Here is an 8,671-nt window from a genome sequence, read left to right as displayed (position 1 = left end):
GGCTGTGCCAGCATGAACAAGTCCAGCCTACATGCAGGAGTGCTTGTTTGCTTGCCCTCTTTTAAGGCTTGGGATGATAATAATGTGAATTACTGGGCCCACCCCACTCTCCAAAGGGGGAGCTCATGGGGCATGTCAAATGCTGAGACAATGTCTTACACTAGTCATGTATCCTAGAGCTCTGCTATGAACTTCTGAATTGTGTACCCTGTAGTCTGATATACATCTGGGTATTGTAATGGATTCTGGAATAAACACCTTGGCAACAATTATGCTGTAAGTCAATGATCTTCAAATATGAACCAGGACACAGGATCCCTTGAGGGAAGGCAGAACAGGCCATAGAGCTCTAGGATAAAGATAGGGAGCCTCCAGACAGTGAGCCTAATCAGGCCTGGCACGGATCCTGATCCGTAGCTGTTTTCCCACAATCACATCTACCCACCCCATATCTGACATCATATGGGACATGGGGGATGTAAGGATGTGGTGATACAGGAATGATCAGGAGCTTAAAAAGAATTTGTGATGGTTCCATTGTGAGAGGGAATCACTAGAGTAGGCTGCATCAGTATCTAAAACTCGGATAACCAACACTGTGCCCTCCAGACATTGTTGAACCCCTAGCTCTCATCGTTCCTGATAATTGGCCATGGTAGCTGGAGCTGATAGGAGTTGGAGTCCCACAACATCTAGATCTAAAGAGGCCACCAATCTACTCTTTAAAAATTGTGTTTACTTTAGTAACCCTGAATGCCTTTGGATGAAGGTGAAATATATATGTAGCAAATGAAACCTCGTCTAATTTGTCATCTTCTAGTTTAGGGTAGACAATGTGATGCCCTCCAGATGTTGGACTACAGCTCCCATCAGCCCCAGCCAACATGAGAACTGTAGTTCAACAGCATCTAGAAGGCACAACATTGGTTACCCCCATTCCAGCTCCCATCAGTCCCAGTCAGCTAAGCTGAGCTGTCCAGGGCTGATGAGAGTGCTACTCTTAAATATCTGGAGTGCACCAGGCTGAGGAAGACTGTAGTAAATATGTATCCAGCCAGTTTAAAAGCAGGCAGGATAAAATCAGAAGTGAGATTATTAACCAAGATATAGTGGAGAGAGAGCTGTCCAGTGCTGAAAATTCTGAAAACCTTTTATAAGAAGAGGACAAAAGGGAATCTGAGAGAAAGCTAACATTAGTCCTAAATTCCCATAAATTTGTACCAGTTGGATATGGGGGAGTGTTTAAAACAGTTACTAGACTGACAATTGACAATGAGAGCAGAAGTGGGGGAAGAATTGATGTTTCTGAAATGTTCTCTAGAGCTTGCTGCAACTGAGAGAATTGAATCAAGGAAACTGAAACAGTTGGCATCTCAGATTAGGAGACATGAGCAGCACATATCTCCCAGAATTACAGGCAAAGTAATGTGGCTGTTAGAATGCAGCTTTCATTGGTGCAGAAACTGGGTTAACTTGGCATTCTGATGGGGAGGATAAGGTAAAGGTAAAGGTACCCCTGCCCGTACGGGCCAGTCGTGTCCGACTCTAGGGTTGCATGCTCATCTCGCTTAAGAGTCCGGGAGCCAGCGCTGTCCACAGACACTTCCGGGTCATGTGGCCAGCGTGACGAAGCTGCTCTGGCGAGCCAGCACCAGCGCAGCACACGGAAATGCCGTTTACCTTCCCGCTATAAAGCGGTACCTATTTATCTACTTGCACTTAAGAGTGCTTTCGAACTGCTAGGTGGGCAGGAGCTGGGACCGAACGACGGGAGCTCACCCCACCGCAGGGATTCGAACCGCCAACCATACGATCGGCAAGTCCTAGGCACTGAGGTTTTACGCACAGCGCCACCCGCGTCCTGATGGGGAGCATAGAGGAGGACAAAATCCTCATTTTACCCTCACATAAATCCCATGAGGCAGGTTAGACTGAGGGACAGTGGCTGGTCCAAGGTCACTGAATGAGCTTCATGACTGAGTGAGGATTCGAACCCTGTTCTCCTAGATCCTAGTCCAAGTACTACACCACAGTGCCTATATAGCAGACATACTGCATGTTAAAAGGTGGGGAATAACTGGTCTGCTTGAGCTTTTTTTAATAAAATATTTATTAAATTTTCACAAATTATATAAACACAACAATTCAAACAAACACACATACAAAAAAAAACCAAGCATAATTTCAAATCCTTATTTTCTTAAAACTTACTTCCCCGACCTCCTCATACCTTCCCTTTCTGCATTCCAATTTCAAGGTCTGCTTGAGTTTTCAAGCAAAACACTTGAAAACGCCAGCCAAGGTTGTTCCAAATAGAAAAATTTTATGTTTTGATTTCTTTCCCCATGCCCACTTACCGCAAGGATGTTATATCCAGACATTCGCACCACAGGGTTTTCTGACCCAGCTAAAGGGAGCACATGCACAATGTCAGATCCATACAGAAAAATGCAGTTTCTGTGACACTTCCCACCACTTTTCTACATTGCCGCTTTCCTAATAGTGGGGAAGGCCTCATCCATAAAATAACTTTAAACAAGGCAGCTCACTGGTAATTAAAGTGGTAACAGATATGATGGAGAACACTGGGGAGAGCCGGCTGGACGGTCTCTTTGGGGTATTTCATACGCTTTTTTCCAGAACAACATTTCCCTCTCATTTCGGAGAGCTAATTATACATGTGCTGCACACTAAGTGGAAGACGAAATTAATTGGAAGAACAAAGGCAATTTGTTGCGGATTGGACCACGGCCACCAGCGTTCTTTTCCCTGGCAGGAGAATACGACTCCACTCAAAATGATCTGTACTGAATGGGTATTCAGAGTCTGGTTTCTGCAGACGGCCGGGGGGGGGGGACCTCCTGGACTGCTGCTGCCACCCAGTGTAGACAGTACTGAGCTAGATGGGCCAATGGGTCTTCCTCCTGTTTCTGGTCCATTTGGGGCTGCCAAATCATGCTGGATCCTGAAGGGGCTGAGGAGTTCATAGCAATTCCCTCTTGCTTCCTCTCTGTTCTATAGCTTCATCCAAACAAGATTCTCTTGCTCTTATACTCCCATTCCCTTTTTCTTTCCTTAGATCCAAAATCCTGTCTCAGTCTGGGACAACCATTGTGGCCTTCTGCCCTTTTTGCATCTATGATATGGGCCAGAATGTTTCCCTTGCCTAGCCTTCCCCTCAGCATTCACCCTCTGGCCCTCCCATGTTTACAATTTGTTCAGGTGCAAGAGGGATGCCATCTTACTTATTTTATTTTATGTATTTATAGCCCACTTTTTTCTCCAAGGAGCTCCAAGTGGCAAACATGGTTCTACCCCTCCTCATTTAATCCCCACAACAAACCTGTGAGGTATGTTAGGCTGAAAGGCACAGTGACTGGCCTAAGGTCATCCAGTGAGCTTCATGGATGAGTGGGGATTTGAACCCTGGTCTCCTGGGCACTAGTTCAACGCTTTACCCACTAGAGCACGCTGGCTCTGAAACAAGAGATCATATGACAATCATGAGTAGCTGCTTCCTGCCCTCACAGAAGGCAAACAAATGCCTCTCAGAAGGAGGAATGAATTAGAGAGAAAAGGATAAGATGGGAAAGCATGAGAAGAAAAGGGAGTTAAACAATTGACCTAGGAATAGGACAAAACTGAAGTCCAAGAGGCTGTTGATAGGGAAAAGCAGCAGAGCCTTTAATAATTTCTGAAGTAAGATGAAAAAGAATGGTTGGATCAATAGCTACTAACCTGTGGAAGGGAGTTAGATCCAGAGGGCAAGAGGAGGGCTAAGCTTCACTGAAGAAAGAATGGAGGGAGAAATGAGCATCAAAGGAAATCAAAAGAAAGTGGGAGGGATGCTACAATTATAAGGAGAGGGACGCAATCATGAAAGAAATTATTATTAGGGAAATGTAGTCAAGGAAAGGATTGAAAATAATTTAAATGTTAATTTAAAACCTTTTTTTAAAAAAAGGGGGGGAGACTGTGAATAGCATCTGCAATGGGAGAATTGGGAAGGTACCATGGGCACTGACAAGTTTTACTTTACACTGGCAGAGGCAGTGTTTCCCCCAAATTGCATGGTGGTAGGTAAAAAAAAAATACCGTATATGATGCAGCAAAGGTGTTTGTGCATGCCTGTCTCTCTTCACCTGGGAAGTTTCCTCCTGAGAATCCTCATTTTTAATGGGACTGTATCCTACAGGTGATGGCAACTGGCTCTTTCTGTCTTTATAACGGGAGAAGAACCTGCAGTCCTTGTTTTCGTTCTCGGACTTGCAGAGTTATTCCTGCCAGCTTGGCTGAATCCCCATCCCTAATAGAAACTGAAAGGTCTCTGTCCCATCCTCCACTGAATCCACCAGTCCTTCCTCTCACACACAGCAAATTGCATAGCTTTGAGATGCCAGAGTTGATACATCTCCATTCATCTCCAGCACCATGATCAAACCTCAGGAGGCCAATTCTCAGAGTCCAGATCCCCAACAGATTATATACTCTTTTGCATTTTGCCACAAAGAAGAAGGAGATTTAAAGGATGGTGTCTGTGCATGTGAGAGGGATCCTCCTAGGAATGCAATGACTTGTGAAGTTTTTGTTTATCTGCAAAACTTAATGATGCGGTGGGGGGCGGGGACCGGGCGGACAACAACAAGAGCAAGAGTCAACATGGTTAGGTCGTGGGTATATTGTTAATAAACAGAATTGAGCTAAATGCCCTGCAAAGGAAAACTTTAGCATGCAGCAAAGTTGAAGGTGACATTTGTTGATTTTAAGCAAACTTGCATGCCTCCATTCAGCAGAAGGCAGGGTTGAAACCAACGGATAGGGATAAATACACTTTGTGGTTCCTTGCAAAACACACACACCTTCTCCTTCTCTCTCATCTATCTCTATCTATCTATCTATCTATCTATCTATCTATCTATCTATCATCTATCTATCATCTATCTATCATCTATCTATCATCTATCTATCATCTATCTATCTATCTATCTATCATCTATATTTGTCTGTCTGTCTGTCTGTCATCTATCTATCTATCATCTATCTATCTATCATCTATATTTGTCTGTCTGTCTGTCTGTCTGTCTGTCTGTCATCTATCTATCTATCATCTATCTATCTATCATCTATCTATCACTCTATCTCTCCTGAATGAGGCATCCATGGAACTAGCTCCCACCATGTGAGTTTAGAGTCCAAAGCCATTCTTGTAAATATGAAGAAGAAGCAGGTAAAGAACCTTTTCTCCCTTTTACCAGTGGGACCTTTGTGTGTTTTATTAACCTTTTTAAAGCAATGTTGCTGTCATGAGAATGAGACAGAACAGCTGCTGGTGGGACTGGATAGTTCCAGCTTCCAAGCTTTAAACTCTACTATAACTTCAATTAAAGGAAAGAAACCCAAGAGCACTTTGGTACATTGGGAGAGGGGGCTGTGAAAGGGTGTAAGGCTGGTAGCAAACTTAACACCAATGGCAACAGCACTCCTACAAGTTGCCATAGCTTGTGCCAACATCATACATATTTCTTCATTGGAAGCCTTGCCCTGGAACCAATCAGAGTAAAGGCAGTGGTGCCCACTCTTCCTCTGGAGTAGAGATGGGGAACCTGTGGTCTTCCAGATGATGTTGGATTTCAGATCCTATCAGCCCTGGTTGTCATGACTACTAGTCAGGGATGATGGTAGCTGTAGTCCAGCAACATCTGAAGGGCGAGAAGTTAGCCACACCACTGCATTGTGGTGGTTGTTTTTTGCTGCAACAGCTGTCTGAAAACCAAGCCTTATGAGGAACGTTTGAAGGCACTGAGTGTGTTAAGCCTGTTAAAGAGGAGACTGAGAGGAGATTTGATAGCCATCTTTAAATATCTCAAGGGCTGTCACATGGAAGATGGAGCAAGCTTGTTTTCTCCTGCTCTGGAAGGTAGGACTCGAACCATGGCTTTAAGTTACAAGAAAGGAGATTCCCACTAAACATCAGGAATAACTTTCCGATGGAAAGAGCTGTTCAACAGTGGAAGAGACTCCCTCAGGAGACTGTGGACTCTCCTTGAGTAGAGATTATCAAGCATAGATCTCCTTCCAAATCTACAATTCTATTATTCTATCTGCACTGGGAACATCCCACTTTCTGTTATTATCAAGTCTATTCTGCTGTGCGCTAAGGCTTTTGGTGACTTTGGAATCTGCCCTAGATACAGAAGATTCCTTTTCAAGAGTCGGGGGATGCCTGCAAGCATTTGGAGTCCCACTGAGATGTGGCTTATTTTTGTTTCTTCTAATAAACGATATAAGGCAGTGGGAACCTTTCAGAGCTGTTGCTAAATCTCCTTGAGCTCACTCCAAAATTTACAGCACCCTCCATTTTCTGCTTCCTAAAAAGAACAAGCCTTAAATATGCAAAAACAAGATCCATTTTAAAACATGGGGAACCTTTGCCATAAGAGATTGGCGATAACAGGATGTAGGAAAAATGCCCACATGCTTTCCCACTAGGTGGAGCTGTAGTCATTCCTGAGACACAGCAAAGGGTCTTGCAAAAAGCACCTGCGCTGCCTTAAACAGCAAAAGGAGGCAGCGGGGGTGGGGGGACTTTTCTCTGTCGTAAATAATACATTTGCAGTACTCACATCAACAAAACTTACACACAGGGACATGCTCTTCAAGTAAAGGCTCAAATCTCTGCCATAATCAAAAGGATATTGAATAGTACATTATGCAGCTTAAAATAGATCCAGAGACCACTTTACAGTGGTTAGGGTAACAATTGCTCATCTGCCAAGGAACATTTTACTGAGGACGTAAATACCATCTTCCAGCAAGGACTGATGGGGATCCTGTTGGGAAAATGTTGTGATTTAGCTCCTGTCTGATTCTAGTAATTCGCTTAGACGTTGCTGAATGTTACCTGCCTATCTCCAAAAATGTAGCAGGGAGTAGAGCATGATCCAGGACCCCAGGAAGGGTGTGAGGTGGGTGGACTTTACAATGGGGCTATAAAAAGGCCCGTTTGCATGGCAAGTGAAGGAGGAACCAATCCTTTAGAGCAGGGTTTTCTCAAACTTGGGTCTCCAGCTGTTTTCAGACTACAATTCCCATCATTCTTCACTGCCGATCCTGCTAGCTATGGATGATGGGAGGTGTAGTCCGAAGAAACAGCTGGAGACCCAAGTTTGGGAAGCCCTGATTCAGAGGCAGGACTGCAGGTCATTGGCAGGTTATGCTCAGAGATAGAGACTGGGCCAAAGGACACCTAGTGAGTGTCATAGCTCGGCATGGGTTTGAACCCAGGTCTCTCCACTCCAAGAGTGCCTAATATTCAACAGCCAAACACCATCCTTGCCTCAAGATTGACCTGGATTTATTCTGAATACATTTCTCACCATGATTGCATACAGCACCCTCAATCTCCATGGCTCTGAGTGGGATATAAAGAGGAGAGAGAGAAAGATGGAGGTTACAGGTTATTGTATTTTAGTGTTTTGTTGGAAGCCACCCAGAGTGCCTGGGGAAACCCAGCCAGATGGGCAGGGTATAAATAATAAATAATAAATTATTATTATTATTATTATTATTATTATTATTATTATTATTATTATTATTATTATCACTACTACTACTACTACTACTACTACTACTACTACAGCATTGGCCCATCACCAGGGAGAACCAGGTACAGATCTTGCTGCAATGAGTCTCACTGGACCAGTTACTACCTGAGCCTATCCTACCTTACAGGGATGTTGTAAGGGAGATTTCAATAAAGAGACAAGAGGAAAACCGTCACAGGAGATGCAAGGGGAGCAAGATGCAAGTGGGACTGCTTGTCTTGCAGGGCCAGTTTGAGGAGGGAGAGGGTGGTCCAAGGGCTTCCTGTCGTGGGAAAGAGTTCCGGGTGGCAGGGAGCAGAAACCAAAGAGTTGAAGGAGCCTTTTGTAAAAGCAACAAATGATGCTGCGATGGGCAGCAAGGTGGCGCTGGAGGGCAACACAAAAGCTTCATTCTAGACAGAACCTCATCCGCACCAGAAAGGGCTTTTTTTGTTTTGAAACTGAAAGTGGGGAAAATTTTCCCATCTTCAGCACCATAGGTGGGAGAGCGCATACCGTTCTCGTAATCCGCAATAGCAAAAAATGCAGGTTTACTTGGAAGCATGTCTGCAATAGAATGGAAGGATTAGCCCCCGCCCCTCGCAAGCCCCCCCCCCACAAACTGGGCAAGTTCAAGTCCCGCCCCACCTCTTCCTTCTTGTGGTTCCTTATCTTTAAACTGGACATGGACAGGGCAACTCGTTAAGTAAAGGATTCCTTCAAACAGAGGACTATAAAGTAGGACCCTTGGCGGCTCTACTTTTGAGCACCTTTTTTGAAAAGAGAGGCCTTCTCCAACACACATTCAGGCATCCCTGCCCACCAGCGCCACCCAGTTCAGGTAGCGGCACAGTGAGTCTCTTGCATTCCTGCTTGTGTCATGTTCGGTATAGCTCTCCTTGATCCAAGCATAACTAGATAAGGGGAGCTTGCTGGATCAGGCCAATGTCCCATCTAGTCTAGCATTCTGTTTTCACAGTGGCCAGCCACATGCCTGCAGGAAGCACTCAAGCAGGAGATGAACTCAGCAGCACTCGGCCCACCTGTGATTCCCACCAACTGGTATTCAGAGGCATTGTCTAAATGTT

At 44.7% G+C, this 8,671-nt stretch overlaps 1 long non-coding RNA gene across 1 annotated transcript; it reads left to right on the top strand.

The window, feature by feature from the left end:
- The first annotated feature begins 297 nt into the window (after window positions 1-297).
- On the top strand, window positions 298-7,791 carry LOC308592510. The gene is made up of 2 exons (XR_014010534.1): window positions 298-478; window positions 7,640-7,791. It is a non-coding gene; the product is annotated as an uncharacterized lncRNA (long non-coding RNA).
- The last annotated feature ends 880 nt before the right edge of the window (window positions 7,792-8,671 follow it).

This window comes from Podarcis bocagei (genome assembly GCF_964188305.1).
Source record: "Podarcis bocagei genome assembly, chromosome: 7".
NCBI classification, from domain to species: domain Eukaryota; kingdom Metazoa; phylum Chordata; class Lepidosauria; order Squamata; family Lacertidae; genus Podarcis; species Podarcis bocagei.
The sequence above is the reverse complement of the archived record's forward strand: the minus strand, read 5'-3'. Positions and strand labels throughout refer to the sequence as shown.